Source organism: Neofelis nebulosa, chromosome 17 (genome assembly GCF_028018385.1).
Source record: "Neofelis nebulosa isolate mNeoNeb1 chromosome 17, mNeoNeb1.pri, whole genome shotgun sequence".
In the NCBI taxonomy this organism is placed as follows: Eukaryota; Metazoa; Chordata; class Mammalia; order Carnivora; family Felidae; genus Neofelis; species Neofelis nebulosa.
In genome coordinates, this window is record NC_080798.1 from 61,204,496 (window position 1) to 61,229,122 (window position 24,627).

General features: G+C 57.2%; 1 long non-coding RNA gene across 1 annotated transcript; it reads right to left on the reverse strand.

The window, feature by feature from the left end:
* Positions 1-20,444: 20,444 nt before the first annotated feature.
* Positions 20,445-23,723, reverse strand: LOC131499569 (uncharacterized). The gene is made up of 5 exons (XR_009255955.1): positions 23,635-23,723; positions 23,382-23,517; positions 23,080-23,194; positions 21,834-22,004; positions 20,445-21,201 (listed from the first exon to the last, which is right to left on the reverse strand). It is a non-coding gene; the product is annotated as an uncharacterized LOC131499569 (long non-coding RNA).
* Positions 23,724-24,627: the final 904 nt, after the last annotated feature.

Below are 24,627 nucleotides of genomic sequence, written 5' to 3' on the forward strand. Positions count from 1 at the left end.
GAGACTCTTAAGCAGAGAGACAGAGAGAGACAGAATGAGGGAGTTGTAAGCAGGTTCTTTGCTCAGCACAGAGCCCAATGGGGGCTCAATCCCATGACCCTGGGATCGTGACCTGAGTTGAAATCAAGAGTTGGATGCTTGGGGCGCCTGAGTGGCTCATTCGGTTAAGCGTCCAATTTCGGCTCAGGTCATGATCTCGCAGTTTGTGAGTTCGAGCCCCGAGTCGGGCTCTGTGCTGACAGCTCAGAGCCTGGAACTTGCTTCGGATTCTGTGTCTCCCTCTCTCTCTGCCCCTCCCCTGCTCACACTCGGTCTCTCTCTCAAAAATAAGTAAACATTAAAAAAAAAAAAAGAGTTGGATTCTTAATCGACTGAGTCACCCAGGCATCTTGAGGACAAGACATTATCTGTAGCCCCCGAGCCTCACACATGCTTGATGTTCAGTGATTTCAGTTAAAAAACGAGTAAATGAATGACATAATTGAAGTGCATCACCAAACTTCCCTCATACAGAACACAAAGGGGCTGATCTCTTGTGGCCCAGTGTGCTCACCCTCACTGTTGTCAACGTCCACCCTCCCCAGCCTGAGAGGTGAGCGGTAAGCAGAGAGCAGTCCCTCTGCACCCGCAACAGTTAAAACAGAACCACGTTTATCGAAGCTACAATGCACCAGGTACCATGAAGGCTTTCACAGAGCACAGTGCGGAGCCCCTGACCGTCCATTCGCTTACTGTCCAGAGAGACCGTCCCCGAGAAAGTGACGAGGCTCCGGGTGGGAAAGCTCCCCGCCCCAGCTTCCTGCCTGGAGCCATCCCCAAACCGGCACAGGAAAGAGAGCCCCGACACGGAGCAGAGGAGCCGGGACACGGAGCAGCGGTCTCAGAAGGTGGAAGAAGCACAGGGTCGTGTCGGGCCACTGAGGGGTCTAGGAGCACAAAGGAGGACGTGGCGCAAAGAGGGAGGCCAGGAAATCCGCACACCCCTTCTCTGAGCCGTTGCACAGGAAGCCGCATCCGCGAAGGGTGGGACTTGACAAGACCTGGCACAGAACCACTACGGGCTGCGAGTTGACGGGAGTCTGGAGTTGGCACAGTGCCGGGTATGGTGCTGGGAGACACTGCAGTCCAGACAGCTGGAGGCACAGACCACACCAAACACCCCGCACAGCATGTCTCGGAAGCAGAACTGTCCTGTCCCTGCTTGAGGTCCCGCCCTAACAAAGCCCAAACCGACCTTGGACAGATTGAGCTGCCAGAACAAAACTTAATGGTCTTTCAAGAACACAACGTGTCGTAGGCCACCGACCATACAGGATCACAATGTCCAGCATACAATACAAAATTATTAGAAGTGCAAAGAAGCAGAAATATTCAACCAGAAAAGAAGAAAGAAAAACCAGTCACTAGGGCAGACCCAGAGATGACGTAGATGTCGCAAACACAAAAGAAACATTTCAAACAAAACAAGATATGCGTGAAAAAATGGAGACTCTCAACAGAGTGGAAACCACAAGGAGAAAAAGCTAATGGACAATGCAGAACTGAACAATACAAATCTTAAAAGAAAAAATCATAGGACGAGTCTAACAGCAGATTGGACTACAGAAAAAATGACTGGGGAACTTGAAAATAAAAATGTTCCATAAAAACAATCCAAAGTTAGGGGCGCCTGGGTGGCGCAGTCGGTTAAGCGTCCGACTTCAGCCAGGTCACGATCTCACGGTCCGTGAGTTCGAGCCCGGCGTCAGGCTCTGGGCTGATGGCTCCTGAGTTCGAGCCCCGCGTCAGGCTCTGGGCTGATGGCTCGGAGCCTGGACCCTGTTTCCGATTCTGTGTCTCCCTCTCTCTCTGCCCCTCCCCCGTTCATGCTCTGTCTCTCTCTGTCCCAAAAAAACAAAAAACAAAAAACAAAAAAAAAAAAAACCACGTTGAAAAAAAAACAATCCAAAGTTAAACACAAAAAGGGAGGTAGAGTCTAAAACAGCAACAGTAACAATAAAGACTCTCAGGGACCTGTGGGGCAATACCACACGGTCTAAAACACGTATGTACATACATACATACGTGGTAAGGAAAGAGAGTGGAGCTGAACGATATATTTGAAGAAATAACTGAAATTTTCCCCAATTTGGTGGAAAATATCAACCCACAAGTCAATAAAACCTGAACAGCATGAACACGTAAGACAATTATCTAAGAACACACTAAAATCAAAGATAAATAGGCTAGCTTAAAAGCAGCCAGCGAAAAACAGACACATCATACACCAGCGAACATGTAAGATACATAGTTGACTTCTCATCGGAAACGCTGCCAGCCACAACACCACAGAATGCATCTCTAAAGCGTTTAAGTGAAACTGCGAACCTAAAATTCTATATCCTACAAAAAAGAAAAAGTAAATAATGAAGTGGAATGTGGGTGATTTCAATCCATCAGGCAGGTATAACAGTCATAACACAGGACGCACTTAATAAGAGCTTCAAACTAAGTGCAGCGAAAACAAACAAATCTACAGGGAGACAGAGACAAACCCACAATTACAGTTGGAGTTTTCACTCCCTTCTCAGTAACTGATTGAATGAGTGGACACCAAAATCCGCAAGGACATAAACACATAACACTGTCAACTCACGTGAGCCAACATGACCTAACAGGGCACTCACCCTACTCAACAAAATCAGGATATACCTTTTTCTTCAAATGCACGTGGATTGTTCACCATAACACGCCAATAAATTTGAAAGGTTTAAATTAACACAGAATATATTCAACTGCAGTAAAGCTGGAAATCAATTGCATTAAGATACGTGCAAAATTCCCTCAAGTGTTTGGAAATTAAATGACAAATTTCTAAGTATGAGTATAACAAATCACAAAGAAAATGAAAAAATATTTTGAACCAAATAATAATGAAAACATGACACGTCAAAATTTGTGGGATGTTGCCAAAACAGTGCTTAAAGTAAAAATCACAGCTTTAAATGCCTGTGTTAGAAAAGAATAAAGGTTTTTTAAAAATGATCTAAGCTTTCGCCTTGAAAATCTAGAAAAAAGAGCAAATTAAGCTTTAAACAGAAGAATCCAATAAATATCAGAAATCAATAAAATATAAATTAAATAATAGACAAATTTTTAAACGTGAAGTTAGTTCTTTGAAAAGATTAATAAAAATTGATGAACTCCTAGTTAGATTACTCAGGAAAAGAGAGACACAGAAGACAAAAATTTCCAATATCAGGAATGAAAGCTAGCACATCACCAGAGACCCCACAGACATTAGGAAATAAGAGAATATTACTAACAACTTTATGCCAATAAATTTGACAACTAGTGGAAATAGGTAAACCCTTTGTTGTTGTTGTTTTAATTTTTTGTAACGTTCATTTATTACTGAGAGACAGAGAGACACAGAGTGTGAGCAGGTAGAGAGAAGGGGAGACACAGAATCCAAAGCAGGCTCCAGGCTCTGAGCTGTCAGCACAGAGCCTGACGCGGGGCTCGAACTCACAAACTGCGAGATCATGACCTGTGCCGAAGTCGGTCGCCTAACCAACGGAGCCACCCGGGCGCTCCAATAGGTAAACCCTCTGAGGGACAAATTACCAAAACTGACACAAGAAGAAATGGAAACTCTGAAAAGTCATATATCAGATGACAAAACAAATTCATAATTAAAACCTTTCCCACGCTGAAGTGGCAGCTGTCTGGCTGCAGGCAGGGTGAGTCTTGGGGTTTTGCTGACGAACCGGAAGCTCGGAAAGGGTCTGTGCCCGCGGCGAGGTGCCGAGAATCCTGAAGCCACCTACACCTGACTGCAGGTACCTTGATCTGCCTGGCTGTTTGTACATCCATCTCCTCACTCACAACAACCTCACTTTACACATAAGAAGAGCCTCAGAGAGGTGCTGTTTCTTGCCCTCTCTGGGTGCCCAGGGCCCAGAAGTTTCTTGGAGCTGCCCGGAGCTTGCTTCCTGCACCTCCTTTTCCTTCCCACTCCTGAGCCTTTGAGACAAGGACCGAAGCCCCCATGATCTATGGAACCAACCTACGTCTTCAAAATCAACATCTTGCAGATATCCCCTCTTGTTCCCCGGACTTAGTATCTTGTTAAATCTTTCATAATAGGTTCTCCCGGAGATCATGGACTTCGTAATACAAACACACACATGTACACACACGTATACGGTGACGCGATCCGTCCCCAAGCCAAAGCTGCTTGGACAGTGGTGGGATGGCCATGTCAGGATGACAGGCAGACCAGAACTGACCTGGGAACTTCAGGACAAGTGGTCCACCTGAACGGGCGATGTGACCACATCCTTGCCGTCTAGAAGGTTACCGGAACACAATAACTGCCCTACACACAGTCACGCTCTGCACTGTGATCTTGAGCTTGCCCGCCACCACGGCGAGCAGGTAGCAGGTGGAACCAAGTAGTCACTATTATTATTCTTGCCTCAGGCAGGTCGACTGATTTTTCTTGAAGCCAGAGAGTAGGGACCCATTTCAGGCCTATCATGGATTTCCCTGAAAGTGCCTTCCTCTCCTACAATTTCCTGAAAAATCTGAACGTACAAATGTAAATCTATAGTTGACAAATTCTTCTTGTTTCTCTTTTTGCCGTCAGTGCCAGGAAGTTCAGAACAAAACTTCAGGCTGATTTGGGGTCCGATAATCTACGAATCACCTTGCCATTTCTATTCACACGGTTCAGTTGTTTCTTGCATTTCCCAAACCCTCTTTGGAAGCAGATGGGGATCCAATTATAAATAGCATTTTTAAAGGATTCAATCTGTGCGCACAGGTGGACTTCACAAGGCGCCAGCCAGTCCTGCCCAGCACTGAGTCTCCTGGAAAGTGCCTTCCCAGGGGTGTCTACACTGCTGGAGTGCCTCTCCTGAGTCACCTCCATCATGTGCTTCTTCCCTGTGCAGAGCTGGTGGGCGCATCTGGTACAGTGCATGGAGCACTTTGTTAGGAGCCAGGCCACCTGAAAACTCCAGCCTGCAGGGATGAGACTTGGGACCCTCCTGGGACCACCATCCCCCGCCCCTCTGCAGAGCCCAGGCTCCGTGAGCAAGAGGTTCGGTGGCACCCAAGGCTGTGGACCCTTGTGGGGACTCCACTCGCTCTGCGGCTCTTCCCAGTCCTGGTTCTGGGCCCCTTCCGCTGGCAACACCTTTGCCCGCCCCCCCCCCCCCCGCCCCGTGGAGAGCAAAGACACTGCCGAGGGACCCCCTCCGGGTCCCCCGCAGTAAATCCAGCATCCCCCCTCCCCCCACTCCCAGAGCACCCTGCGCACCGGCCTCAATCACAGCTCAGGTGTCATTCCGCCTGGACCCTGGTGAATTGTGAACACACCTGTGTCCTGGATGGCCACGCAGGGGCCCCGCACAGCATGGAGACTTCCAGGATCCCGGTCTTCTTACCTGTGGAGCGAGGCTGCCTGTGTCTCGTCTCTCCCACGGGGAAGGACGCAGAGGCACCTGCGGACTGAGGCCACCATCCCCGCGGGAAGGATGGCAAGGAGCAGAGGACCGGTCACGTCGCACCTGGACTGGCTGCTGACAGCCAGGACCTGCGGGCTAATTCAGGAGACTCCCGCCCTGCGGCCCACCTCTTCGCACCCCGCCCTCGGAGACTGACTATCTTGTTACTGTTGTTAATTCCTCACCAGGTGGAAACCCGCACCGTGGGGCTTAATTAAGCTCAGCCAGCTGTTGCCGAACACGGGCCTGTGACTCGTGGCAGAGCCGGGCTCGAGCAACAGAGTGGGGAGAGCGAGGGGTGAGGAGGAGTGGGTGCCTTGGAGGCCCTGGGAGACCAGCAGCCCAGGCCCAGATGGGGGGCAGGAGGCCAGGCTACCAGAGGGGACCTCGCAGGTAGGTCCAAAGATGCGGCGGACCGGGCCCTGGCGGGCACTCCCCCACCCGCGTTGGTGCAGAGATCCTAGCCCCTAAGAATTGAGGTCCTACAGGACAGAGGAAGACTCTGCAGGGGGACAATCGCCCAGGCCCGCGTAAGGGTGTGCTGCCCGGGCCCCCCTCGGCGGCCCCTGGGGAGAACAAGGTGCTGTGTGTGTGTGCACGTGCTTGCGGTGGGTGCATGAATGTATGTGTGCATACGTGGTGTGCATGTGCGAGTACACGTATGTGCACATGGGGTGTGTGCACGCACGTGTGGTGTGTGCGAGTGCAGATGTAGTGTGCACGTGTGGTGTATAAGTACATACGTGTGTGGCGTGTGGATGCCTGTGTGTGGCGCATGTGTGTGAGCAGCTCTATTGCGTGGTGCATGTGCACGCGGGGGATGTGTATATGTATGCATGTGGTGTGTGTGCGTGTGTGCACGTATGTATGTGTGTGTGGGGGGTGTGTGTGTGTACGCGGGCGTGCGTATGTACGTGTAGCATCTACGCGTCCACGTGGGGAGTGTGGCTCTAAGACTCTGTCCACAAGCGCGGTCTCTGGATCAGGATATGACACGGTGGCATCCTCCCCTCTTGTTTCAGAACGCCACGCGACACTTCCACAGGACCGTCACGGACGTTCCAAAACCGTGGTCAGCTGAGTGTGCAAGCATCAGGTGAAACAAAACGGAACCGTCCCACTCCCTGCAGGACACCTCCGAGCCGCTCGAGTGTTGTGAGCTCCGTGTGCGCCCCGCTGGGAAGTGCTGGGCCGGGAGGGGGGTGTGGGCTGAGGGTGCCCAGAAGAGCGGACACGATGCCGGGCACGGGAAGGGCCCGGTGCTGCGTGCCGGCCGCGGCGAGGCAGGACTGCCACGGCAGGCACCGCGGGCCAGACCGTCACCCCAAACGTATAAACAACTCCTACGAGTCAGGGAGAAAAACAGGCAATCGATGTTGACCCTTCACAAAAGAAGAAACCCGCCAGCCAGTAGACATATGAGAACATCAAGCCCAGCAGAGTGGCTGCCGTTAAAAAGACCAACGGAGGGAGCTGTCGTGAGGACGTGGGGCGGCTCCCCTGCTCACCCCTGACCTGTCAGATTGCCGGCATCGCCTACGACCTGGGATGTAAACATACCTACAGACGGCCTTCGCTCCCCGCCCCCGTCAGCTCGTTCCTCCCCCACAGCCTCCCCCCCGCCCATCCCCGGTCAGCTCATCCAGGCTGCTAGGACGAAACCACCACAGGCTGGGGGGCTTACAAACACCCCCTGGTTTCTCACAGTCCTGGATGCTGGAGCTCCAAGACGAGGGCACAGACGGCCGTCTTCTTGCTGTGTCCCCACGGGGCGCAAGGGGCAAGGGCTCCAATCCCATCACGAGGCTCCGCCCTCCTGACCTCATGGCCTCCCGACAGCATCACGCTGGGGGCTGGGTTCCACAGATGAATTTGGGGGACACAACACTCAGTGTGTAGCCCCCACCTAGCAGAACATTAGTGTCCTCCGCCTCCCGGGTCTCAGCCCACCCCCACCTTGGCCGGGTCATAGCCTTTCCGACAGAAGTTTGCCATAGCTGGGGGCGCGGGGGACTCCTCCTTCCTAAACCTGCACTTCAACTGCTGTGACAAAGCGGGTGACAAAGCACCTGGGAAACCAGTTCAGGTCCCCATCTCTGACCAGGGATGAACAAGAAGAATGTAGACAACCACGTCTTTCTGCTGATATGTTCTGGTTTTCTAGACACTTCTGCCTACCAAACCTCACCTGGGTCTCACCACACCCTAGCAAGATGAGCACCGGATTTCAATTACCCCCCTCGCCACCCCCATCACACTGTTGACAGCGGGTGAGACTCAGCAAAGCCTGTTGGAGCAGACAAAGCGAGAGGCAGGTGGCCTCAGGTGCACACCACAAGCTTAAACGGTAAGGAAATGTTACCTCCCCAAACGGAGTTCAGAAAAGGGCAGGATCCCGCTCGGGCTGATTCAATGGCTGCATGATGTCATCAGAGACTCATATTCCTTTCACGTCACCACCACTTCCCTGGGTCTGTCACGCTTCTGCACAGTTTGCAAGCAAACCTCTTTTGGTCCCAACCACCTTAGTCAAGGACGGCGGTTTAGCAAACACCCTTGGTAGACAGAATGCCCCCCTGCAAAGCCAAGGGCAAGGTTGTTTGCTTTCCGGGGTAAAGCTCAGGGAAGTTGGCCCACAGCCCGTCACTGAAGGCTCGGGCTCAGTCACCATTGTTCAGACACCCTGCATGGAGAGCACCCACCTGGACCACACTCACGGGATTCAGGAAGAAGGAAACACGCTGCGGTCTGCACCATGCCCAACCAAGCTCCTGGCTCTGATCTCACGTCTCCTGCCAGCATCCTCGGAGGCAGGGCGGTCCAACACAAGGCCGGTAGCAAGATGGCCCAGCGACCCCAGCATCACACCCAGACATGGCTCACTGGCATCGAGAGAGGTGGTCTGTCCTCCTACAGATCTCCCTCAAGAGGGGGAAGGATGGTCTCCTGAAGTGTCTCGTACTGGGTCACATGCCCATTTCCGAACCAATCGTTGAAGGGTAAGTGAAGGAAGGCCGCTGGGTGGGCAGACAACAGGGTGCCCCACCGGCGGGCTGGCAAAGCCGAGGGCCAAGGCAGCGGCCCCTTCCGAGAGCCGAGAGCCGACGCGAAGCAAGCATCCCCCCACGTCCTTCTCCAAGCGGGCATGGCCCCCGTTCCAGAGGAAGCACGGAAGCAGCAGCCCTGGCTCGGGAACACAGGTCAGCATCTCCCCACGCGTCTTGCTCCTCCCTGCTGGTGACGAACGACCACGGTGTCTAAAACAGGCCACCCTGGCGCTGGGGAGAGGGAGGGCGTCCACACGGCGGGCTCCTGGGAGGGGGTCTCAGCCCGGAGTCGTGTCCTTCTGCCAGCGGGGGCCCCGGCCCCGCCAGCTCAGCCGGTCTTTCCGGCTGTCCGCACCGGGGGCCCCAAAGCAGGCTGCAGCCCGCTCCAGCAGCCCCCTCACCAAGACGTGCCCTGCACCACCTCGCTGTCCGGGCTCCCCGAGCCCCCTCCCACTAACTACCTAGGGAGAGGAGGAGGGGAGTGGGACGGAGAGGCGGAGGAGCCAGACCCCAACGTGGCCCAGACCAGGGAAGCCGGTGCCGCTCGGTGCCCGCAGGGCACCTGCCCCCTGCCTCACCGACAGTCGCCACCCCCTGGCTCTGGCCCGTCAGCCAAATGCCTCCGACCTCACTTCCGGTCGTGTAAGCACCTCCCCCCCCCCCCCCCTCACGTGGGGTGACTGACACACGCTGAGCCCAATGATCATTAGGCCGCGTGCTGATGCAGGCAGTGCGCCTGCGCAGGAGCCACGCCCATCGTGAGCCCGGAGGCGCCGCAGCAGGTGCGGAAGGTAGGATCCCGCACAGCGTCGACGCGGACCGCGGTTCGTTCCTCGTTCCTCGTTCCTCGGGGACGGGCTGCCTTGTCTGGCAAGACTCTGCCATTAGGGTGAGCCGCTGCAGAGCCGAAGGAAGACCTGAGGGAAGGCCGGAGACAGGTGTCCTCCCGGAAGGTAGAGGGAGGGCGGCCGGGGGCAGGGAGGGGGCGCGAGCTCAGTGCCGCCCCTGGAGCAGGCTGCCAGCGGCAGGGACGGGGGCCAAGAGCCCAGGACCCGCAGCCCCGGTCCGACCGAGAGACACTCTCTGCACAGATAACCAGGCCGTCGGGACACCTGGCGTCCAGCCCCCACTGCATGGGCCCTAGGGTGTGAGCCGCATGCAGAATGGTGGGCAAGGGTCTGGGCACCCTTCTGGGACCTGGCAGGGGTACCATGGAGGCCGACTTCCCCTCCGTGTTCTGGCTTTCAGCTGGACAAACAGACGGTGAGCAGCAGAAGCCCGCCGAATACCGCGCTTCCGTGACGGTGTTCCCAGGGTTACGCCATCCTCCCCTTCCCCTCCGGAGCTCCGTTCTTCCATCTGGGTCCTTTGGCCTCCAGCCTTCCCTCTGTCCTCAGTCCCAGGGCCTCCAGAGCCTCTGAAGAGTGAGGCTGCCCAGATGGACCTGAGCTCTGGTCTCTCCTCCCCAGTGTGAGCATCTTAGATCATACGGCATCCGCCTCTCAAAATACTCCGGGGCCCCCTCATTGGTCTGAGGAAAGTCCAGTCCACATGTGCCCCCTGTGCCTGCCTGCAGGGGACATCACCGCCTCCACCAGCGTGGAGACTGCGCTCCAGCCTGTAGTCAGGCAGGGCCACGTGGTTGGCTCTCCAGGGTACTCTGAGGGGAAGGCACTGTGTTCTCTCCCTCCCTCCCTAGCTGGTGTCCATTTAGAAGGTTAAGGTTCCAGATGGTGCAGCAACCCCCTCTGTCCTCTCTTGGGCCCTCCCCTGTCAGCTCAGTCCCTCCTCTGTGCTCTCCTAGGAAAGGAAAACCAAAACCATTTACGTCTTCATATTAAAGTCAGTGCTGTGTTGACCAAGCCCTGGCCCTCATCCTCCAGGCACGTGGGAAGACCCTGTTTTCCATACCTCCTCGCTGTTTGGGGGGCTGGGCAGAGCTCTGGGTGGGAAGGATGCGGGCCGCTTCTAGACCTGCCCCATAAAACCCTGAGCTAGAGGTGGTCGTGGCTCACGGTTTCCCCGGGACCTGTCCGGCCTCTCTGAAAACAGCTAGTTGGTGGGACCTTGTCTGCATCCAGAGAGCTAGCTGCAGAGGAGTCCAGGATTGGCTGTCTGCTTTCAGCCTGTCCAAGCGGGAAGCGGGTGGGATGCAGGTTGAGAGAGCAGGTCTAAAATGTTTGCCCAGAGTCCACCCTGTGACTGCTCGTAGCACACGCGCCCTTCCCTTCAGATCTGAACTGGCAAATGCAACAGAAGCTAAGCCTGCTCCGACCAAACCCAATGCAACTTCTGCACCTGCAGGCTAGCAGACCCTGTCCCCAGAGAGCAGGACTTTACACCCTGTTCTCCAGAGCGGACTGACTGCATTGGAAATGCCCGTGACCTGCCTCGTCTGCCTCAGAGATTCACCCGATACGCTTGCCCGGGGCCATGTGGCAGAGGGCTCATCGCTGAGGAACAGCTGTGGGGTCCGTACAGAAAGCTCAGTGTTTGGGAGAACGATAGAAGGAGAAGCAGACTGTCAGGGGGAAAGTGGGGAGGCTTTCAGCTGGGCTCCACCTCAGGGTTTCGGTGCTGGCTAAATACCAGAATCACCTGAGGGTGAGGAAGTCACAAAGTCGCTCCTACCAGACACATCCCGAGTCGGGCTCAGGATCTCCGAGGTGGGGCTGGGCTTCGGTCCCCGGGTGATCCCCGGGGGCTCGCTGTCCTGCCAGGGGCTGCCCTTCGGGCAGGGACAGGCTGGGAGATGCAGACACACTCATGGGCAGATGGCTCACGCACACACACACACACACACACACACTCACACTCACGCGGGTATCCTGTGACACCACGTAGTCACACAGGTAAGCCTGTGTGCAGCTGTCCCGGGAAGGGTGCGGGGACACTGAGGCCCTGGCAGTCAGGAACCAAGGGGACGTTTCGATTTCTGTCTTACAGTGCTGGTCGTTGGCTTTTGTCGTCTTGTTGTAGGCGCTTAAGCCCCATCGAACATTATTTTCGGGGTGCTTGGGGGGCTCAGAGGGTTGAACGTGCGATTCTTGGTTTCGGCTTAGGTCATGGTCTTGGAGTTTGTGAGTTCAAGCCCCGCATCAGGCTCTGCACTGACAGCGTAGAGCCTGCTCGGGAGTCTCTCTCCCCCTGGCGCTCCGCCCCTCCCCCACTTGCTCTCTATCTCCATCTCAAGATAAATTTAAAAAACTTTTTAAAAATCATTATTTTTTAAATAAAAAGGATGCCTTCTCCAGACACTGCCCTCCCTCCAAGAAGGCGATTTCTGGCTAGCAATGACCTTGGAGCATTATTTGGGGGCAGACAGTCCCCCTCAGCCGCCCTCAGGGTTTTCCAACCCGCCCCCAGGACTAGGTGCTCATCATGCAAAGGGCAATGTGCTCCTGGACAGGGTGCACAGATGACCGGCGGAGCTGTCCCTCCAAGACCTGTTCTGCTGACGGCCCTGAGCAGTTCCGTCTCACGGACGTGAACCTGTGCTGGGCTCGACCCTGGGGAGATGGCCCCCTCCTGGCAAACAGCTGGCACACGTCAAAATGGATGCTCTGGGGAGGAAGCCCGTCGGGGGAGGCTTGTTCCCGCCTCCCGCACCTGCCCCCCACACTGCAGCCTGACAGCCCTCTGCTGTGCCCCATCCCAGTGCCACAGGCCACCTCTCTGGGTCACAGGTTTTAATCGTCTCTGAAGGGAGTGTGCTGGACTATAGCCACCAGCCACCAGAGTCGCCTGGGGCTTACTATGAATTCGGAGTCCAAAGGTCCACCACCGGGGACAGGATGGAGCCATCAAATCTGCACGGACAAGCTCCTGGGGGCTCTGATGGCAGCCCTGAGGGAGCAGGGTCTGGCACAGGGGAGCCCTGGGGACAGGAACAGCGGGCGGGGAGCAGTGCCTGGCCTGCGAGGGTGTTGGGAGGGGCCTTAAAAGTCCACCTTAAAAGTCCAACTCCCGAGCACCGGGAAGGCTGCCAAGACAGGGCGGAGGCAGCCTGAGCTCTCACACCGAGGCCCTCAGCACTCCCCCGTGGTTCACTTTTAATTGGATTTAATTATTTTCTATTTAATTGCATTTTTTTAAAGCTCTCCCCAGTGGTTTCTTGATCTGAGGATCTCTTCTTTCCTCTCTGGGCTGGAGGTTTGGCCTGGGTAGGGAGGAGGGCATGGGGCCAGGGTGGCTGTGGGCCGTGGGCCCGCCGAGGCTTCCCCGGGACCTGGGAAAGGCCTCCTGGCAAGGGCACCAAAGATAGGAGGCAGGGTGGGAGGCCAGAGCTGGGGCTGACCCAAGTCCCTCCCTGGGCCAAGCAGATGTGCCCCCTGTGCCACCCACCTGCTGCAGGGTCGGGCTGCCCCCATCACTTACCTGGCCGGCTCCTCACGGTCCTCCCCCTCTCTGCCCCAAAGCCTGGGGCACCTCCCTGTCACCCCAAGAATCCAATCCAGGGTCTTCTCGCCCCTCCACACAGAGGCCACACAGAGCCCCTGCAGGTCCCCCCCGAACCTGCTTTTCCATGTGGTGGCGCCTGCCTCTCCCCTCCTCTCTTCCTGAGGCCGCCCACGGCCAGACATTCAGGAAATGCATGAGCTGCACAGACCCTGTCCCGGCACCAGGATACCCGTCCCCATCGTCCATCAAGTGTGGCTGCAGAGGATTTGCAGAAACCCCTCCTGCAAACCCCCAAGCCCGTTTGGGCTCCTGACTTGCTTTAACCAATAGGATGTGGCAGGAATGTTGTCATGTGAGTTTGGAGTCCAGGCCCTACGAGGCTGTGTGGCCACCACTTCACCTTCAGTCTGGGAGCCCCACCCTGAGGGAAGGAGGCTGGTCTGGCTCATGGAGGCCTCGGGGGCACACTGAGTGCCGTCTGAGGCTTGTGAGTGAGGTCTCTGTGGGCTCTCCAGCCCAGAGACTCGTTGGCATAAGCAGTTGCAGGCACCCCCAGGCAGGAGCAGACAACCCACAGTCACGAGAAACAAGAAATCACTATTGTTCAGAGCCACTGACATTCGGGTGTTTTGTTGTGCAGCAAGAGTTACCCGATAGTGGCCACAGCAGGCAGCACCTGGCTTTCCACACTTAGTTGGACGGCTCTCCGGCCCCAGCATGCCAGCCTCCCCCTCCCCCTGGCCCTCCGTGCAGACGCTCGCTCACTCGTAGCTCTCTCGTAGCTCGTAGAGGAGATCTGATTCCCTTGTCCTCCTTCAACAGCTGCCATCGCCCCAGGATGGGGTTAAAGCTGCCTGGCTAACCCACATCAAAGGCCGTACCCATCTTGTCCCCATCCGGCGCCCCCGCCTCTCCACTCCCCGCCCTGGCCTCCTCGTGCTTGTTCTGCCCATGGAATGTTCTTCAGCGACTTCTCCATGGAACAGACTCATCTTCCAAGACCCAAATGAACCCCCGTCTCCTCTGAGAAGATCTCCTAAGTCTCTGAGCACCCTGTGTCCCGCAGCCTAGCACCCCGTCCTTGGAGCCCGCTCCCCTCCCTCAGTCCGCGTTGCAGCACTGTTCGTGTTCACCCTGCTCACTCCCTTGGTCGCAGCCCCTGGCAGAAAGACGTGGCTGAGCCCCACTCTGTGCCTCAAAAACATACACAGCAGTCCTTTAATACGAGATGGGGAGAATGCATACGAACGAAGGGACTGGTTCCTTCCTGCGCCCCAGGGGATCACCTCTGCAGCTCCCAGGGTGAGCGCACCCCTACCTGGAACCTTACCTTAGATCAGGAGCTTGAGGGTGGACGAGGTGTTGATTGTGGTACTTCCCAAAGGCTGGCACAGCACCTGGGCACATGGCGCGACCTCTGTGAACAGGTGGGTGGATGGGTGGGTTGATGAATACATGTGTGTCCAAAGTAGAGGCTTAACTTCCTAAGTTGGTAAACTTTCCACCACAAAGTTCCAGCACCCAGTCTTGGGCAGAGCGATTTCAGCCGTGTGTGCCTTCTGCCGTGTGTGTGCCCAAGACACAAAAGGGAGGAGTTGCCACCAGTTCTGCAAATCTCTCCTCCCCTTGACACAGGAAGAGCAACTTAGTCCTGGTTCCCTACTTGGGTTTAGGACCTACACTGGACCACTCTGGGCCAAGCCCTTTCCCTGGGACAACCTCCCTGCATGTTCCCTCCAGTGCGCACTGCCTCTTCTGGGCATTCCTGCCATTAAATGCTCTGGGAATGGCTGAACCACTCTAAGGAGTGAAGCCTGGGGCTGGAGGTGGGCAATTAAAGGGCCGCTCAAGCCGCTTAGTCTCAGGTAAATCGTTGGCAATGTTGAGGGCAAGGCCCTGGGTAGAAGCGGGGTCACTGCAGGGCTCCAGGTGTCTGTCTGCACTTTGTTCTCTGGCTAGACTTGCAGGCGGCCAGGCTACTGCAGGGGTCACAGAATCGGCAAAGGACACGGGCCCTAGACGTTCACTCCTCCCTGTGGGAAGCTCACTCTGGGGTCCACTCTGAGGTCTTGGACAGAATCCAAATTAGGAGAGAGAAAGGCACTTTCTGGTCTCAGTCCTGCGGATCGCCTGTTCCGGAATCTTGCACAAGCCACTGTAACTTTCTGGATCTCAGTTTCCCATAAGCACCCGTACCTGGCCTCCCTCGCCCCATGCTTCTCCCAGTACTGTGTCCATAGCAGACAACACTGATCAGTCCCGGCTGTCTCTGTACCTGGCATCAGAACCTTTCTCGACGCTGCATTCTGAGCAGGGGCTATGAACAGACCGGCGGCGTGGGGGACAGCCGGTGTTGGCCGGGCTGAGTTTCTTTCTTTTTTTTTTTTTGGGCTGAGTTTCTAAAGCGCTATCTGGCCGTGGGCGTGATGAGCCGTATCCTACTGACCGTGTCCATGTTTCTGACAGCGTTGTGGGCCTCACTCTGGACTGTCTCCTCCTCTCTGCATTTCCCTGGCACACAGTAGGCCCCAAACACCAGCAGAGAAAAATGAATGAGTCGCCATTTGTAATAATAAGTCCTTTCGCGTTTGGGCCCGGGGAGGACATGTGCTGGGGTTGATGTCAGTGCCCGTATCTGTCTGCATCGTTGGCCCACAGGCTCTGTCCTTCTTGGCATCGGGGGGAGCCAGCAGAAGGCTTCAGACATAACCCATGAGCAAGAAGAGATGGGGCCCCACTCACCATGATGGGCCCTGGCCACACACAGGGGACAGGTGGCCTCCCCTCACTGGGCTGGGGCTGCCAGGTTCAGCAGGTGTAGGGAGCTTGGCCGATGGGGAGGGGAGGCCAGACCTGGCATCGGCCCCCAAAGGGCACAGCCAGCCATACAGGTGGGCAGTTCCCACCCCGAGGACATTAGCCAGGATGCAAGCCAGATGCCCAGGTGAGAGGCCTGCTCTGACCCAAGAGGAGCTGACCCCAAACCACAGGTGGCCTTCCAGGCTCACCACCTGTCACCTCACAGCAGCAGCCTTGTCACATGTCAGCCCATAGGGCTGGACTGCATTTCCGCAGATTCCCTTCCTGTAGGGTTTAGACATAGTGGGTCCAGAGGGAGAGTCTTGAGGGGGATTTGGAGGGGAAGGGGAAGCTACCCCTTGTCTGGGTGTATGGAGTCACCTGTGGCATGTGGCCAGGCCTGTGACTGTGCCGCCGTCCCCTCCCCCCTTCACCAACTCTGATCCTGGGGCGTGGGGACATCCAGCTCTGTGATGCAGCCCAGTGTCTGCGGGCCGCCCAGCCCCCAGGTCACAGACACAGCCGGGAGCCGTGCTGAGGCTTTCCGGGGGCTCCAGCTCACGTCTGGGGTGCATCTTGCCCTCTTTCCCCACCGCACAGCACCTTCGCTTCCAGCACCAGACGGCAGCCCCACAGAAGGGGGTTAACCAGGTGCCAAAGTGCGTGTGGTCCAGTTGCTGTAATGAGTCCGTGTATATCTGCACACACACGTATCCGTGTATCCCTAACACCCTCACACCGGCGAGCCTGCCTCTCCGGGGGATACACCGACATGTGTGGGGAATGGAGAGTGGAGGCAAATAACCGTATGATAAATATCCTGAGAAATCATGACTTGAAAGATGCCATCAAAACGAAGTTCCTCTTCTCTCCTGGTGACGTGTCAGTACAGGTGCACCTGTGTCCAATGTCAGTCGGTGTCTCTGGCTGGCTGGCTCTCTGTGTCTTTCTCTCCCTCTCTTTCTGACCATCTTTCCTGAGGCTTTCTTGCCTGTCACCTGGGTCAGACTGCTGGGAGAGGGTGGGCAGGCTGCCTGGGTTCAGCACCACGGACAGAGGAGCTGATCTGGAAGGCCCTCCGCCCCCAGATTTCATCCCCTGTGCCTCGTCATCACTGCCCACGACTCTGTTCATTCATTTGTTCATCCCCTGGGCAGCCTCATCCAGTGCGATGGGGCTGTGGCCACAATAGCAGGAGCTGTGACACCCGTGCGCCCCTGGCTGCATGCACCACATGTGTTAGCTCGTTCAGTCCTCGTAATGGCCTGTGAGGTCAGCAATATTGTGCCTACTTTGCAGATGAGGAAACTGAGATTTGGAGCAAGGAGTGCCCTGTCCAGGGTCCCACAGCTGGAATAAGGAGGGGCCAGCAGTCAAACCTGCCCACACAGTCACACCGCCCCCCCCCCACCCCAACAACTTCATGCCTCCTCCTTGCAAAGCTTCAAGGAAGAAGGGGAATGTTGAACAGTTTTAGATACCGCTCACCCACCACCCGACTTTACACTTGGGAATGCTGGGGCCACCTACCCATCAGAGCTACACATTTGTAGAGGAGGCGGGTCTGTCGCTGAACCACCACGGACTATCCCAATGGCCCCCAACCAACCCACGGACTATCCCAATGGCCCCCAACCAACCCACAGCCAGCCTGAGTGGAACAGTCAAAGCCTGTGATCAGGAGGAGGGGACAGGCAGGTGGGCTAGCCAAGGGTCCCCGTGTCCCATTGGGTGCCCACTCTCAAGAAGACCTTCCTATCATAATTCTCATGTATTTATAATTCTCATTAATGATTATTAATGATTGCTGATATTTGCGCAGAGCTTTTCTGCTGGATAGGAGCTCTGGACCGGGTGACTTGGCATTTGCTTATGAGTAAAGCCAGAGGCAGAGGCAGACGGGCATCAAGGGAGGGGAGCCCGTGGCACCGGCAGTCCCCGAGATGAGAAGCAGCCACAAGGACAATGCCGGGAGAGCCTGGCCAGGGCTGGCCAGAGGGCCACTGCCCAAAAGTGCAGGGTCTGGCACTTCCGACTTTGAGAGGCTCTGCACAATCAAACGTGTGCCTCGGGGATTAAAGTTAGGACTTAGGCTATTCTTGTGGCCCTTGTGCTTTCTGCAGCCCCCTCTTTGTGCTCTGACGTTTCTCTTTGAATGTGCTTGCTTGTATCGGCTCAGCCTGGGGGAAGTGAGGCCTCACCCCGTCTGCGTCTGGGTCAGAGGGGACTGTGCTGCACGAGGGTCCGGAGCAGCGTCCGTCTCCTGAGTGCCGTGCCCGCTTGCTCCCCACGGCATCCTTAATGGGGTGTCCCCAGCACAGACGAGGAAACAGAGGCTCAGAGAAGAGAGGGGACCCATCTGGGTGCATCCAACTGGGGAGCATGTGCACGTGGTCTGTCGACTCCAAAGTCCAAGCTGAATGTGGGCACGTCACCCACTCACCTCTGTTTCCTCAGCTGCAGAATGGAGGTGACGAGAACACCCATCTCACAGAGTCACGGCACATTGAGCTCGTGAGCATGTGTAAAGCAAGAGCAGAGTGCAGGGAGGGTTGTGAGCAGTTCTGGCCGTCCGTACTCACGTACACGTCCCCAAGCCCGAAGTTCACAGTGTTCGTGTTTTCCACACGCAATGCATCCTAGTGGTTTTTAAATATTGGTCTTAACGCACAAAGTTAATGTCTCAGACCACGGTTCTATAAAGTCCTGCTGGTGACAGTGGAAGGGCCCCACCTGGAAGGGGACCCAGGGACAGATCCTGAGATGGGCCAGCCTCCCTCCAAGGTCCTGTCTGCTTGGCCGGAGGGCTTAGCATCTTGTTTTGGGGATGGGGGTCCTCCCTCTCCCTTTGTTCCTTCCCCACAGAAACCTGGCTGGATAGAAGAATCCAGGAGGTTCTAACAGAGAGAAGCATAAGCAAGGAAAAGAGCGATGGGACAGGGCGGTGGCGCCGGGGCAGGGAGCAGCCTCGGAGAAGCTGTGCCGTCACTTCAGTGCCTGGGCTCGTAGGTCATTCCTTTAGGCCCCTGTTAGTGGGGCCACCTTGCCGACACAAGCCATCACTGGAACTGGGATTCAGGCAGCGTTTCCTGCATGGAGGGAGGTACCAGAGTACTCTGCCATATCTCTCGTTCTTGCTGTTTCCATGCATGGCCGCTGGCATCCACCTGCCCGTCCCATGGCCGTACCTAGAGCTGGAGCCCACGTGTGGGCATGTTTATGGGGTAGCTTGAGCTGTGTGTGTGGGTGCTGTGTGCTGAGTGTGATCAGCGTGCCGGGTGCGGTGTGCTGAGTGTGGTCAGTGGGTGTGGGTGTGGTCTATCTGTCGGGTGTGGTCAGTGTAACCACAGCTCCTGTGACATCACCACGACACCTTCCCGCCTCCAGCACATGGCCGAGGCGCCTCTGTGATGGTCCTTCTCCTTCAGCAGTGAGTATGCAGTGGGCACCTACCGTGTGCCAGGCAGGCCCTGAGGTTTCGGCAGTGGATAACCAGACTCAGGTGCTCTTCCTGTGGCACTACCACTTTGGGAGTGAGGCGGGGACAATGCAGTAACCGGGATTAGGGAGGCAGGAGGGTGGTTAAGAGAGGGCTCTATGCGGAGGTGACATTTGGCAAAGACTTGGAGGAGACGATGGAGGAACCCAGCAGACGTCTGGGAGAAGAGGGCCCCTGGGAGGCGGCACAGCACGTGCAAAGGCCCTGTGCAGAACTATCCTGACTTTAAAAACAAACCAGAGGAAGGAGGCTGGGACCTCTGGGAGTTTGAGGTTTTCCCTCTGGAGATGGGAGCCACGGAGGGTCTCGGGGGAGAGGGGCGTGGTCGGCTTCCCCTCCTCCCACCTCTCTGCCTGCGTCACATCCCTTACTGTTCTTTTCCCGTAATTGTGCGTTTGTTTGTATGGTTGTGTTGAGCCTTTGTCTCTGCCGGCGGGCTGACAGCTCAGGAGGAAGAGGCCACGCCCCACACAGAAAGACTCAGAAGGATGAGGCTTGGTGGGGGGGGGCCCTTCCCCTGGCTCACACTCTGCAGAGCCATTTCCTCCTGGTGACCGTGGCCCCCAAAGCCCCGAAAGCCAGGGCCCGCCGCCCCTGGGGGGGACCCCTCCGCCCCTAGGGGGGACCCCTCCCTCCGTCAGGTGTCTGCACCTCGGCTCCCGCTCCCCTCCGGTCCTCTGCCTGCATCTGAAAACTTCATGAACGAGAGAAAGGAGGGAGACAATGGCCGGGGAGGGGGGCGGGGGGGGGGGGGAACCCAGTGTCAAGCCACTCTCAACTCCGCATTTTCCACGGCATTTAAATGCCCGCGAGCAGATTAACGAGGCCTCGGCAGCGGCGGGCGGCGGCACTGCCGTATCTGGAGCGCCAGCCTCGGCCGTGTGAATATTGATGGCCAGGCGGGCTGGAGGCGGCCGCGCGGCTTTATCTCGCGGGCCCAGGCTGCCTGGCCCTTATCGGGCCGGCCCGGCTGCACAGCTGCTCCCGCCTGCCCGCGCCGCCCCCGCCGCCTGCTTTGTAATCAGAAGAGAAGAAGTTGCTGTCTTGATATTTCCATTTTTATCTCTTTTATTGACTTCATTTTCATGGCTTTCAGGGAGTGTTTTCTGTGGTCGCTCACATCTTTCTGCTGCCCCGGCCCCTTGACCGGGCTGCGGGAAAGGGGAGGCGGGATGAAGACCCGGCGCCCCCTTCTCCAGCCTCGTGGGCCCGTCTTCTCCCCGGCGCCCCTCCCCCCCAGGTCCCTCCCACAGGGCCACTCCCTCCAGGTCCAGGGCCCTGGACGTGCAGGTGCACACCCCTCGCCCCGGTCTCGAGCTCCCAGCAGAGCCCCAGGGAGGAATCGGTCTCAGCAAGCCTTAACTGCAGCCCCTGAGGGACTGCGGGTGTGGGGGGGGGGGGGGGCCGGGCCCGTCACAGGTGAGGGACGGGCACTCCGAGCCTCCTTCCCCTCGGCTGCCTCCATGGATGTGGGGGAGACGTGATTATCTCCCCTTCGCAGACGAGGAAGCCGAGGTTCTGAGGGGTTATCAGTCGCCGCCACCTTGCTCCCCGCTGCTGACTCGTGGCAGAGAGGGACTGCCGAGGGGCCGGGCCTGCAAGATGCGTCTGTGCAGGGCACAGAGCCAGCAGGGAGGAAAGACCCGCCACCGGCTGCTGGCCTCCTGGCTCCGTCCGTCCTCTGAGGGGCAGGGTGGTCAGATCCCTGTTGCGACCGTTAGCCAGAGTGTGTGACACAGGGGGCCGAGGGGCCGGGCCTCCCCCGAGAGCCTGGCTGAGTGTCATCAGCGCCCCTGTACTGGGTGGAATAGCATCTCTCCAAAAAATATGTCCCCATCCTGATCCCAGATGTGGGTCGTAAATGTGACCGTGTTCAAAAAGAGATCTTTGCAGATGTGATTAAAGAACCTCAAAGTGACACCATCCTAGATTAGGGGCGGCCTCAATCCAATGACTAAAGTCTCTGTAAGAGAAAGATGCAGACACAGGGGAGAGGCCATGTGAGGACAGAGGCAGAGATGGAAAGACACAGCTGCAAACCCAGCGACGCCTGGGCCCCCGGGGGTGGACGAGGCTGGAAGGACCCTCCCCTGGAGCTTCTGGAGGGGGTGCGTCCCCTCCTGGATCTCAGACTCCAGCCTCCAGAACTGGGAGGAAAGAGACCTCTGTTGTCGAGGTGCCCACCTGCGGCCACCTGTTAGGGCAGCTCTGGGCACTCACACCGTCCCCACGTGGCTGAGACCCCGTCCCTGCCCACCCCAAATCTATAGCAGCAAGCCTGGTGCCTGCTCCCACAAAGGTGCTCTGCAAACATTAATTGAACGAGCACATTAACCCAAGCGGAGGGCTCAGGCCTGAGCACCAGGCTGTGCATGGGGAGTGTGGGTGTGTAGGAGCTGGGCTGCCCCTGCGCCCCCCGCAGCCCCGCATCTCCCAGCCCCTTGTGGTTAGGAGGGCACCTACCCCCTGGGGCTCCAGCTCCTCTCTGGAGGTGCTGAGGCCGTGGCTCTGGGAGGTCTGAGCAGGGCGGGGGCGGTGGGGGGGCTCCACTCACAATGACGTTTGCACAAGAAGGAAAAAGTCTTGCCGACTGACCTGCTCCGGCGGCAAGCCCGGCCCACCCAGACCAATATGGTGGTGGCCCCCACGGACCGAGGGACTTAGGTGGCCTGTGTCTGCAGGTCATGGCACGAGCCGGTGCTTATGAAGAGTGTGATCACCAGAGGCCACTGTAGCAGGGGGGGGTTAGACGTGGCTTTGGATGTTCTAAAAAGAGGAAATCAGAGAATCTGTGTGCTGTTTGGGATATGTTATTTTCCACAATTCATGCTAAAGAACAGAAAGGCTGGCAGCTGGTGCGGACCAGTGTGGTTTCTGTCACTAAAGAGAAGGGTCAAAGCCGGAGGCGATGCTGAGGCTCGGTTAAGCCATTGTTCCCACCAGCCACCGCTCCCAGTGGGGGGGCCTCCGATGACTGCCAAGGGGGTTGGAGAGAAGCCCCTGGGCTTGGGAGGGACGCCTGGGAGATGGGCCAGACCAAGGTGTCCCTAGGATGAGGGGCATTCCCACGTTAAGCCACTCCCTGCCCAGGGATCTGGGGTGCCGCCCCCCCTGCACGCAGCTCCCAGGTTCCACACCAGCAGGGCTCTGGCCCCTGGGGGCCAGGACTAAAGGCTCAGCGGAGGTGGGAGCTGGACAAGCCCAAGGACAGCCAGGCCCCTCAGGCCGGTGGCGGCAAGGCGTGACGCAGACCCCCACGGCCCACCAGGCACCTCCAGGACACAGGACGGTCCCCAGGGCTGCCCACCCCACACAGCACACGGCAGACACTGTTTGCAAGCCAGAGACACTGAGGTCCAAGAGCTGGAGAGATGGGGTCAGCCAGGACACTGCAGGGCCAGTGGGGGCGGCCCTCGTGCCCCCACGTGAAGGCCAGGCCCCTCCAAGGTAGAGGCCATTAGGCACCACACGCAAAGCCCTAGTTAGTAACAGAAATAAAAGGCCGTGTGCTCCCTGGTAGTGTCCTCGCCGGGGGCCAGGTGTTCAGTTAGGGTCTGTCCAAACTGCTCTTACAACTCCCCCACCCCAGTCCGCCTAGACCAGCCCCTGTTCCTTCCTGTCCCCCCCACAAATGTCCCCCCCCCCGAAACGGCCCCCTCCCTCCAGCCAGGGTGCAGACTCCAGCCTCCAGGTGAATCTCGTGGGATTTGGGGTTTCCTGTTCTTCTAGCTGAACATAAGCTTCCCATGCCCTCGGTCCCAGGAGCCAAACCACATTCCTCCGCCCTGGTCTAGAGCGGACACCACGGCAGACGGGCCCGCACCCCGGGCCCCAGGCTCACCTCGGGTCCGCAGGCCTGATGATTGCGGAGAACTGCTCTGTCTCCTGGGCCACAGCCCAGACCAGGTCCCTGAGGCCACTCCCCTGGGCCAGGCAGACCCCGTCCAGCTGCAGAGCTGCAAACGAAGATATTTCTGTTGTTGCCAGGGGCAGGTTTGCGGTCCTTTGTCATGAGCCTCACGGCACTCATCCAGTGCGCTGGACCGCCCTCTTAGCACCCTGGGCTCAGACACCTGGGCCCAGGCTGGGCTGTGACGAGGAAGACCCAGGGCTCGGGGCAGGGGAGATGGCAGCAGGGGTCACCTGGTCTCCCCCTGAGCCCCACCCCACAGGAAGTGGGTCCTACGCCAGTTTGTAGAAGCGAAGGGTACGTGACTTCCGGAAGGACAAGAAACGCCGACCAGCAAAGATTCCTCAGCTAGGACACAAAAAACATTTGCTGTGGGAGAAAAAGTAAAAAATAGGACTTCGTCAAAAGTAACACCTTCTGCTCTTCCCGAGACTCCGTTAACGAAACGAAACAGCGAGACACAGAGAAAATACGCACAGTACGTACATGTGACTCTTTGCGTTGACAATTCATAAGGAATTCTTGTGGCTCTGCAACAAAAGTACAGACACCCAACGAAATGTGGCCCAAACATTAGACACTTGGGTAAAAGAAGACAGACAGATGGCCAACGACCACGTGAAAAGATGCTCGAAGTCCCTAGTCGGAGAAATACCAATTCATTGCATATCGCTGCACATCAACTAGAAAGACTCAAAAAAAGAAAAGAAAAACCTGGGGCACCTGAGTGGCTCAAACGGTTGAATGTCCGACTCTTGATGTCGGCTCAGGTCATGATCTCACGGTTCGTGGGATCGAGCCCCAAGTCCGGCCCAGTGCTGACAGCACGGAGCCTGCCTGGGAATCTCTCCCTCTCTCCGCCCCCCCCCCCCCACCCCGCTCTCTCTCTCTCTCAAAATAAAACTTAAAAAAACAAAAACAAAAACGTCTTGTTAAATTCCAAAAAAACAAAAAACCTGACTATCAGATGTTAGCAAGGAAGTGGAACTCGTGGGGACGTAAAGTCAGGGCAAGTACCTGAGAAGACAGTTGGGAAATTTCTCACGAAAGTGAACGTACTTGCCACGTGACCGGCGCTTGTGCTCGGAGGCACCTCCGAAGGAAGGGAAGGAAGGGAAGACCAGCGGTCTTGCGCACAGACGTCCGCGGTAGCTCAGCCCGCGATAGCGAAACACCGGGAAGAACCCGGCGTCCACAGGTACAGGTGGTCGCGTGCCGGGAGGACGGCGTGGGGACTCAGGGCACGAGCACGTCCCCGGAGCGTCGTGCCGCTGCGCAGAAGCCGGGCGCAGAACGTGTGTACCGCGTGACCCTGCCGCTGTGCCGAAGGGCCAAACGCATCTCGTTAGGATAGCGGTCCGGTGGGTGCTTGAACTGGGGGCGGGGAGAAGCGATTTTGGGGGGGTACAAAGCGATGGAAGCGTCCTCTGCCTCGTGTGCAAAGTGGGCGTGTCGGTCCCCACGCCTTGCGCCGCGTGC